Here is a 10,939-nt window from a genome sequence, read left to right on the forward strand (position 1 = left end):
CTCTGACGTCCCACGGCCCCAGCTTATCTGGCAAAACAGCCGTTGGACGTCAGAGTAATCTCGGACTAAGTTGATAACTAAGTCGTTTTAACAAGTAAGCTAAGTCGTTGTAACAGGTAAACTAAGGCCGTTAGTTTGTATTATATGTGTCATATCTGGGCGTTTTTATAGCTGACTATTCGGTATGGGGTTTGTTCATTGTTAAGGCCGTACGTTAACCTTTCGTTGTTAATTTCTTTGTCTTTTGGTCTCTTGTAGAGTGTTGTCTCATTGGCAATCCCTTTTTTTTTATATAATAAGTCGTTATAACGACTAAAAAATAAAACTCCAATCAACTAAAAACCATAAACTGCTAATTTTGCTCAAAATTACCAATCCCGGGGAAGCAACCCCAAAACACGTTGTGTGATTTGTTTAAAATTTTTCGGGCAGATAGGTCTTTCCCGGATGGATGGCTCACTGAAAAGCTAAATTATCGGACTAAAAGCAAAATTATCGGACAAAAAACTAAATTATCGGACAAAAAGCAAAACGGACCGACAGCTACGGACAAAAAGCAAAACGGATTAAAAACATCAGAAGAAAAGGAAAAGTGTCGGACAAAAAGCAACATTATCGGACAAAAAGAAAATTGCAGACAAAAGGCACCGTATCAAATTCCTTTATACCCTAAGGTACCCTAAAATACCTTAGTCTTACACGGACACAACAAAAATTAGTCCATGGACTTTTATGTTACTTGTCTAAAAGTTTTAAAGTAAACTTTCTCAAAATTCTATTTTTGCCGCTTTCCAACTAAAATTTTAAATGGCCAACTATATGCGATAAATGCGTAGTTAAACATTATTCAATATGAACCCAATACTACTACATTGTAAGATAATGTAATGTAATACATTATTGTGTACACATTTTATGTGTAACACATTTGTTTTTTTTTATATTATCTATCAGTGTTTTTATTACTATACTGCATGTTAGGATATATGCGATATTTCTATAGATCAATTGGCACACAGGAAGACTAGCACCGAATCTGCATTATTCATATACTTAACACTTAATTTAATTCAAATTTGGAATTTTAATCTGAGAGGTAAGTAAATACATTTGTCATCAAGTTCATGTGATAAATTTATAACATTTTAGTCGACCAAAACGGAAGACACTTCCGAGTGAAGATTAATCACCGTTAACGAAATATAAATCGATATTATTAGTAACATAGTGTGCTAGTGACGTAATACTGTATATATATGGGGTCAGTAAATTTCATATATCAGATTCCCCATATGGAATTTACTGACCCCATATATACCGTATTAGGTCACTAGCACACTATATGAAACGAATTTATCTTACCGACTATCTTAACGTGAATTTAGACTTGTGATCTATCAAAACGAGCAAGCCAGTCTTCAATACTGTTAGCATTAAGAAACTAATTCCATTGATCCTACAAGAACAATAGCCAACGATAGCAACTTGTTAGGTTTAAATGTGGTTAGTGAATTTATTTCAATTTCAATCATTAATTTCTTCGTCTGTTGAAACCTTTAAGATTTTTTTTTTCAGTTCCTTTTTTTTTTATAAAGGGACGTAACACCACTACTAGCCGTGTATGAAATAAGCCCCGCCTCACTACTAACCTAATATCAAATATACATGGTCTTCACCAGGACGTTTTTAACCAATCACATTCCTATAAATGTATACATGGTATAGGAGGTAAGATAAATCCATGTACTGGTTTTAATACTCAGATGCACCCAAGATTTAATTGCTGACGAATGAATACAAAATTTCATCTCCCTGTATACTGCTAGAAGATAGCTAAGCGGCAGTTGTTTTCTTTCTTACAGTGTCAAATATCTCAGACATGTTTAGGTACGATAACCTGTTTAAAAGATATTCAATTTGATAGATTATACAGGACCTGTAGGGAGGACATGATTGATTTGAAAAACTGAAAAAGAGAACAGTGCTATACACTGTCTAAATGATTAAAAAATGAAATCTAGGAAAAGAATATGCTTTAAGCTTTTACAACTATTGTCTGTGTATACAATATGTGGCAGCTGTCCTATTCCTTGGAAAATGCAAAACTCAAACATTTATGTCAACACCTTTTTTGTGGTTGTTATCAGTATTTAAAGACATTGATACTCGTAAAACTCAAACCTCTTTAATATACATTTTCCCTCCCAGTGACAGTCTTGGTTCGTTGGCACTATTTCTACGTCCTCAATACATCTTTATTCACTAATTTGGATATTGTAACGCATGTGACCACTCGTTTTAATCAAAGTTCACGGTGTTCACTATTCTTTTTCTGGTTTCAGAAATACAGAAAACAACAGTTTATTCTATAAAGGAATGGGATAGCATTTCCAGAATACCTCTCAATTTATATGTCTTATATTATGCAACTACTTCTACCTCGCCGGCATATTGGACTAGAACGCTCACAGGCGGATAAAGTAAAAGTTTTTGCAGGATGTTCACCTGAAATGCTAGGTATTCAACACAATTCAAAGATAGTTCCAGTTTGGAGTAGATCGGAAGGATACGGGCAGGAGCGAGTGAATTTAAGGAAGATGGCACAAAACACACTGTTTTTATAGCGACTAATCAAACGCACCCTGGTTATGGATTGATTGATTGTTGGTTGCTTTACGCCCCATTAGCACAAAAAGGCTATATCGCGGCGAGAGCTAATTCGAATATTTTTACAATTTAAAGCATATTTTTAAAATAAGACAAAAAGTCCTACAATATACTAAAATTCTAGACTAAAGAAAATTGATTATTTACAAATAAAAATCAATATGAGTAAAATAACGTGATAAAAATTAAAAACGACTTAAATATAGTAACATTTTTATATTCTATAATAAATTCCAATTTCTTTTAAAAATGCAACAATATTTGTAAATGGAACATTATTAAATAAATCATACATATTATTGACATTGAAATGCTTCTTACGAATATCAGCAAAGTCAATACAATTAATTAAAACATGTTTAGTAGTATACTTGCAGTTGCAAGGTACACATTGTGGTTCATCTTCATTTTTTAAAAGATACTCGTGTGTTATTCTAGTATGACCAATACGACATCTAGTAATAATACACTGATCTTTTCTGCACATAAAATTATTAAAAGGTTTACCTATATTAGGTTTAATTTCATGTAATTTATTATCATCTTTTTTACTCCATTCATTTTTTAAAATATTAAACACATATTATCTAATATTAGATTTAAAATCAGTATATGGTATATCACAGTTAGATAAAGGGTCACCCAGGGCATGCTTTGCCTTAAGGTCTACAGCTGTGTTTCCAAGGATTCCAACATGACTCGGAACCCATAGAAATATTATTTCTTTCAGAAGAATTTTCAAATTCCTCATTACATATAAAATTTGGAGAATTGTTGGGTTTTTAATTTTAGTATTTTGTATAGCTTGTAAGCATGAAAGTGAATCAGAACATATAAAAAATTTGGATTTATCTGAAGAAGCAATAAACTTCAAAGCCAAAATTATTGCTTCTGCTTCAGCAGTAAAGATGGATGCATCAGATGGCAAACGGAGAGTTGCAGCTCTGTCCCTGAAGACAGCAGCAGATGCAACTCCCTGGTTATGGAAGGGTTCGATTTAGTGCACCTAAAGATAAGGATAGTACACTTATCGTTCATGACGAAGAAACAAACAAATAATATTTAAGTTCATATATGCTAATGAAAGTACAATACAATATGGTAAAGGAGGGTCCTGATGATGTTTTCAATTATTTACGACAAGGTCCAGCTATTTCAATCGAAGATTCTCACCAACTTACTCTTCAACGGGCAAGAAGTGGTAAAATTTATCATCCAAATGATTATGTGATGTCTATACCATGCGAGGCATGGCCGGATGTTGCTGTAGAATGGGTACAACGAAAGCGCCATAATGGCTGGTTAACTTCTGATACTATTAAAGAAATTATTTCTTGTGGTTGTCACTTGGTTCCAGTCGCACATCGTCACAGCTCTCTTCCCGAAATAGAATGGAGATTATCATTTGCTAAAGCTGAACAGCTTCTTGCGGAAAAAGCTGTTACTTCAAGCCAGAGACAGTGCCTTATTTACTTGAAGATACTACAAATACAACTGAACATGAAAAAAACTATCATCTTATTGTCTGAAGAACGTGTTTTTACACTGTTGTGATGAATTACATATTACTGCTTGGGATAATGACCCAGCTGGTTGTGTAATTTATATGATAGATATTTTGATTGAATGTATAAATCGAAGGCATTTACCTTGCTAATTCTTACCTAAAAATAATTTAATAGACCAATTGGAAGACCAGAATTTTGACGAGATTATATCTTTTCTGAGAAAGATTCGGAACGATCCTATGGCGCCGGTTATAGATTTTACCGATGATAGAGTCTTAATACTCTCGACAGAAGACTGTATAAGTTATAAAACGAGTTTCCACGAAATTGTACAACCTGTCATGCATGACATTATATCTAGATCTCATCTTGAGACGAAACAGTCGATTTTGGGTTGCTTTTTAGATGTTCAGTGTATTGTAGCATCAGTCATGCTCAGTGAAAAACGTTCACCATCTTATTTTCATTTAGATTTTTATCAACTCTTTGTCGAGAAATATTTTCAAACGCCATTTCTTGATTTAATCGTATACATACGCATTAAACTGAATTCTGCATTTCTAACGCTAATGCTTGATGAGAAATGTTTGAAAGAGGGGGTCATTGATTTTCCAGATCTTGAAAACCTGCGCGGTAATATGGCGCGCATGTGCTTTTCACTTGCAAAAACATATGATGACCAGTGGGGAGCAACAATGCGTTTAAGTCAAGAAGAAAGGATGTTCAAAGGAGTTTTACTTAAAAGTGGAGTGTACCACCCGAGCACTATTGATTATTCAAATTTCCTTTGTTATACTGAAAAATGGGATGAAGTTTTAAATTTGCTTGAAGAATTCATAGAATCCGATGAAAAAAAAGCAAACAAAGATGGCAAACATTTATAATAAGGGCGAATCTCCGACTCTAAATGAACAAATAAAGAAGGAAGTTCTATATTCTGGTTGTTTCGAGGCAAATTCCCTGGCTTTTGCATATTACATTTTTATCAAAGCATATTTGAAGCTTGAGCCAACCAAAGTTACACAAGTTCTGGGCAAATTCTTGACATATTGTCAGTTTACAGCAAGCTATGGAAATTTCGAACTTCTAGGCTATAGTAGAGAAGATTGTGGAGATTATTCTCTTGCCAAAAAGGCATTCGCAAAGGCTAAAGAATTAACACAAACTAAATCATTGGCGGAAGATAATGTTGCTTCATGTCAAAGTAAAATGTGTCATTACAGACCAAAGATCATGTTCAAATGCATTTTGGTAATTGGAAATATTCTAGACAATAATTTACATAATGTGTGCGATCTTTTATTCAAGACAATTTATTAGATTGAATAAAGACAGCAGCCCGAATAATATGCTTAAGTCTTTTGGTAGATATTGTCTCATTGGCTAGGATATATATATTTAATTCAAGAATAAATGCAAAGTAACAAATATAAAACAATAAAGGTTATAAATTCTATGTCTTATTGTTAGGAGTCAGAAGCATCTGGCGTTTGAAATGTATATATATTTTTTAAGTTAATTCATTTGTTTTGGAGTTCAGTGTGACGACCATTTTCATTGAACTTGTAAACATTTTTGTTAAGGGGCCAGCCGAACCCGCAAAAACCATTGGTGGCCTTCGGTCGTTTTCTGCTCTTTTGTCGAGTTGTTGTGTCTTTGACACTTTCGCCATTCCTATTTTCAATGTTACTATCTTCAACAATAATTTGGAAAGCCCGTGTCGTTTGCTCTGCATAACGCCGACAACAAATGTCTCAACGATTGCCTTTCTGTAAAAAATAGTATACATAGGTGCAACGTCATCGAACCTTTTAGTAGTACCATAAAAATGGTAAATAAAAAATGCCTAAATCAAAGGTTAAATAAAAAGGGGGAAGTCAGTAAAACTAGAAAAAAACTGTATTAAACCAAACAACGTAACGAGAGGAAATCAGGTGGGATAAAGGTGACTTAGGTGAAATATAGTTTATGTGCTTAAATATGCAAAAGTGATGAGACACAAGCTAATCAAACTTGTATAGTCTTCTTGCTGACTTACTACAGAAGAAAATAGTAACTTTAACTTAATAAAGACATAATTTAAGAGTTATATGCATTCAAAATGTCAGGACATACATGTATCATAATCATGATAAATTATAAAGTGTTTCTGGTGCAGTTTGAAAAAAAGCGTATCTGGTGCAGTAAAGAAAAGCGTTATCTGATGTAGAAAAGAAAAGCGTTATCTGATGCAGTACAGTTGTTACCTTCAACAAAGTAGAATAACAAAAATACCGAACTTCAAGGCAAATTTAAAACGGAAGGTTACTTATAAAATGGCAAAATCAAAATTCCAGACACATCAAAAGAATTGAAAACAACTGTAAACTTCCTAACTTGGAAAGGCACTTCCTTATGTAGAAAATGGTGGATTAAACCTTTTTTGTAGCTAGCCAAACCTCTCATAGCTTTTAAGACAGTCGCATACAAGTCCATTATATAGACAACGATGTGTGAACATAACAAACAGACTTCATACGTAAAAATTTCAAAATAAGGTACAGCAGTCAACATTTAGTTTTAATCTAAATCACTTAAAAAAAATATGCCGACAAAGGAAAACAAGATGCCATAAGCACATAAGAAAAAATGAAAGAGACATGAATAAAAAGTTGACCATAGCACAATAACACAAGGCCGGGATGTTTAAGTAACGAGCCACGCCAAAAGGATATCACCAAATTTTGACTAAACAATAACCCTTATAGAGAAGCAAATAAACAATAACACGTAATTAACATGATAAACAATGCAAGTATCTATAATCTTTACTTAAGACCATCATGTATCATTTGTAACGTTGATACGGAGTATTTATCAACGAGGTCTTGGCATCTGTGTATTTTCATTACAAGTCAATAATTTCACTAATTCAAATGAAAGTTCAGCTGTGTCAGTTGACTGCGACATATATTAAAAAGCTGTAATTTAATATATCATATGTTTCTAGTATTTTCCTCTGCAGGTGACGTATTTTGAATGAAAAATCATTTTGCAGACCTTCTATTGGCTCTGTAGGTGTACTATAACTTCAGCTTTTTGAATAATGAAAACACTATGGAGTGTTTCTTCTGTGAAATAGTCCATTGTTTGGCCATCTAAACTACCTGTTTAAATTTGTTTTGCAGTCAATGTATGCGATATGGTATCATTTTTCCTAAAATGTCGAACAAATCTATATTAGCCTATAGGACAAATAAAAGACCAGCATTCGTCTACAATAGACGCATCAGTAACCCTCGAATACAAAAAGTTAAAAAGCCAAATAAAATAACGAGATTGATGAGTATCGACGAACAAAAATAGTAAAAGGTTTTCCAGACACAGGTAAGGTTATCGATACCTGTATACCTTCTGTAGAAAGTCCTCAGTATTTCGAGAAAGACAGCTCAGTTTATTATCCATAATTATTACCATATCCATGCTAATTTCATGTCGACTCATACATGCTTTCTACTGCGCGAGTAATACCACAGGGATAAAAATCTCCACCGACAAAAGCCTGTGATTGTAAATAAACTCCTCACAGATATCAGGCTTGAATTTTTGTACGTAATAACACATTTCTTCACAGATAAAGACTTCTTCATAATGGAAGTTCAATGTATGCAACTTGTATCGGTCTTCGTATGTTTGGATCGATCAATCATTCCCATACTCTTGTTAATTTTTATAGGTTACCAACACTAATTATTAAATACTTTTTAAATATCATAAAACAAGTGCAGTTGATACTTTCTAAAAATGGGCCATGTCATAGCCAGTTGAGGTTTCCACCCCTATGACATCACCTGCTGAGTAGTCATAATTTCTGTGTTGACATAAATTATCATGGACATGGTCATAATTATAAATTAAATGTATATTGTTTGATGTGGGCGCATAATAGTTATAATGTTCAAATGCTAAATCTGTGATAGGAAATTTAGAAAAAGATGTATTGACACTGAACTTAGCTCGATACTGGCTGATGTTCCCTCTCTGAATGTAGAATAGACAATTAAGAAATTTTTCTTCAGCTTTGGAATAAGGCAACGATCCCTGTAAATAGAATTTCTTTTTTTTCCTGTTTCAAGACGTCGCAAAGTGGTTTCCCTTAGGGGTGTAATACCACCATTGACCTATTAGTCTTTGTAAAATTTGCACTTTTTAACAAGTTTTTTAGAATTTATCTAGTTTCAAATAAAGAAATACTTGACATGAGTAAATTTTTATCGTGTCCATTACTATCGACAAAATTTGAAATGACATTTTATTGATAATATAAGAAATAACAATCATTGGAAGTTAACCAATAAAACGTTCACTACATTTCCCCCTGTGTACGAGCTTTAGTAACCATGTTACCTCCAGCTTCCAAAATATTCTATAGAAACATAGAATAAAAAATAATAGTTCTTTGAAACACCTAAGGTATATTTATGGCTCAGATTTTCTTTTACTGCAATGAGATATAGCATTAATTTTCCACAATGCAATTCGTATGCAACAGGGTGTGCTCACTATTATTTGATGGTATTACGCCTAGAACAAACAAAAAATCTGAGACTGAAATTTTCTAGTTAAAAATCGTCTTAAATTTATCAAAACTCTTGGAAACCAATGAATTGTGAAGAATCAAACATTGAAAAGAGGGGTTTGCAACCAATTGAACTCAAAACTAAGGTTTCTTGTTCCAAATAGAACAGCAATTTCGTATCAAAGTCACTTTAGCTATGTCAAAAACAATGAAACAACGTTCGTTATTACCAATGCTGAAATACATATCATTTGACCCAATGGACAAAACTCGGAAATTACGTGTTTGATAATACTAGGTCCGCAACTGTACACAGCTACTTTAGTACACGTAATCTTGATGTACAGTTCTAAAGTAGCATATCAATTGTATATCCGTAAAACTGTATACAAACTGTACAGCTGTAAAACTGTATACAAACTGTACATCTGTAAAGCTTTATATAGACTGTACATCTGTTAAGCTGTATATAAACTGTACATCTGTAACACTGCATACAAACTGTACATTTTTAAAGCTGTATATAAACTGCGTTTTTAAATCTGTGTATCAGGTGAACATATAGATGCTGCCGCTGAATCTTGTGTGATACGATATCTATTCACAGTTTATATACAGTTTTACAGATGTACAGTTTATATACAGCTTTACAAATGTACAGTTTATATACAGCTTTACAGATGTACAGTTTATATACAGCTTTACAGATGAACAGTTTATATACAGCTTTACAGCTATACAGTTGATATTCAGCTTTACAGATGTACAGTTCGTATACAGCTTTACAGATGTAAATTTGATATGCATCTTTAGAACGGTGCATTAAGATTACTTGTACTAAAGTAGCTGTGTAGTATCTATTATAAACATAGAATATTATCAACTGCAAAAGAAGGCAGCGAAACATAATATTTAAACATTCACGAGGTCCATGTTTTCTGTTCAAATGCACATTTTATAACGTCCACACAGATTTATCGTTATATGATTATATATCTACATTTCCAATTACAGATTGGCTGGAACAGTTTACCTTGTACTAAATGAACTGGACATTTTGTAAAAAAAAAAAGACGATTCATTTAAAGACTTAACACTTAGTCAAGTAAAATATATACAGAATGGAAAAAATCATGAATTATTGTAACATTCATTCAAACGTGGATATATTGGCAATCTGGATTTACTTGCTTAATGGTCCTTGCCAACCTCTTCTTATTTTTATTTGAGTTCGAGTTCCTTTAGAAACTTGTCAAAACAAGAGGATCAAAGAAGCCAGGTCATTTTTAATTTCACTTCAGACATATTGATGATGTTCGTTCATTAACTAACCAAACTTTTTTGATTGGGTTCCATTAAAATCCCACAGAACCAGAAATTAAAGAAACAACAGACATGGCTTCCTCCGTCTCATGTGTATATTTATATATTTTGAATTTGACATATACGGTCATCACAGTACCATAATCTATGACAATTGAGAATATTTTAATTTTAAAATTATCAATCTAACCCACCATAGAAGCAATACACCAACTTCACCTGCTTGTGGGATAAACATTTCCAAACTTATTCTGTATTCAAGAGCTTGAATTCACAACTCAGACTTTGTAAAACGTCACAAGTGTCTGAATACAGAGTCGGTGAACCAAGGGTATGTCAAAGAATGTCTAAATACTCAACTTCACAAATAATACATGATGGTCTTCAAGTATATGTTCTGGGTATTGACGTGGTTTATCATCTTAATAACGTGTTATAGTATGGAATTTAATTTTACTGTTAAGTTCATATTTTGTGATTTTCATCTGACGTGACTCAGTACTTAAACATCCCGTCATGGTGTTATTGTGCTTTGGTAAATCTTTGTTAGTGTGCTTTGTCTCTATGCCTTTTTGGGTTCCTTTGTTACATAGTTGTTTGTTCTTTAGTGATTAAGTTAAAAAAACCTAATGTTGACTGGTGTTCTCCTAATTTAACTTGTTTACCTATTAGAAATAACAGATATGTCGTGTTTTTGTTCACAACAGTTTTGTCTGTTTGTTTGTTTTGTCCACAAATTGTTGTCAATATAATGGAATTTTATGGGAATGGCATAGAAGTAAGAGGTTTAGCTAGCTGAAAAAAATCCAGGTTAAAACCACAATTTTCTACATATAAAATGCATATACCAAGGCAGGAGTATGACAGTTAATCGTTATCCATT

Source organism: Mytilus edulis, chromosome 10 (assembly GCF_963676685.1).
Source record: "Mytilus edulis chromosome 10, xbMytEdul2.2, whole genome shotgun sequence".
Lineage (NCBI taxonomy): Eukaryota > Metazoa > Mollusca > Bivalvia > Mytilida > Mytilidae > Mytilus > Mytilus edulis.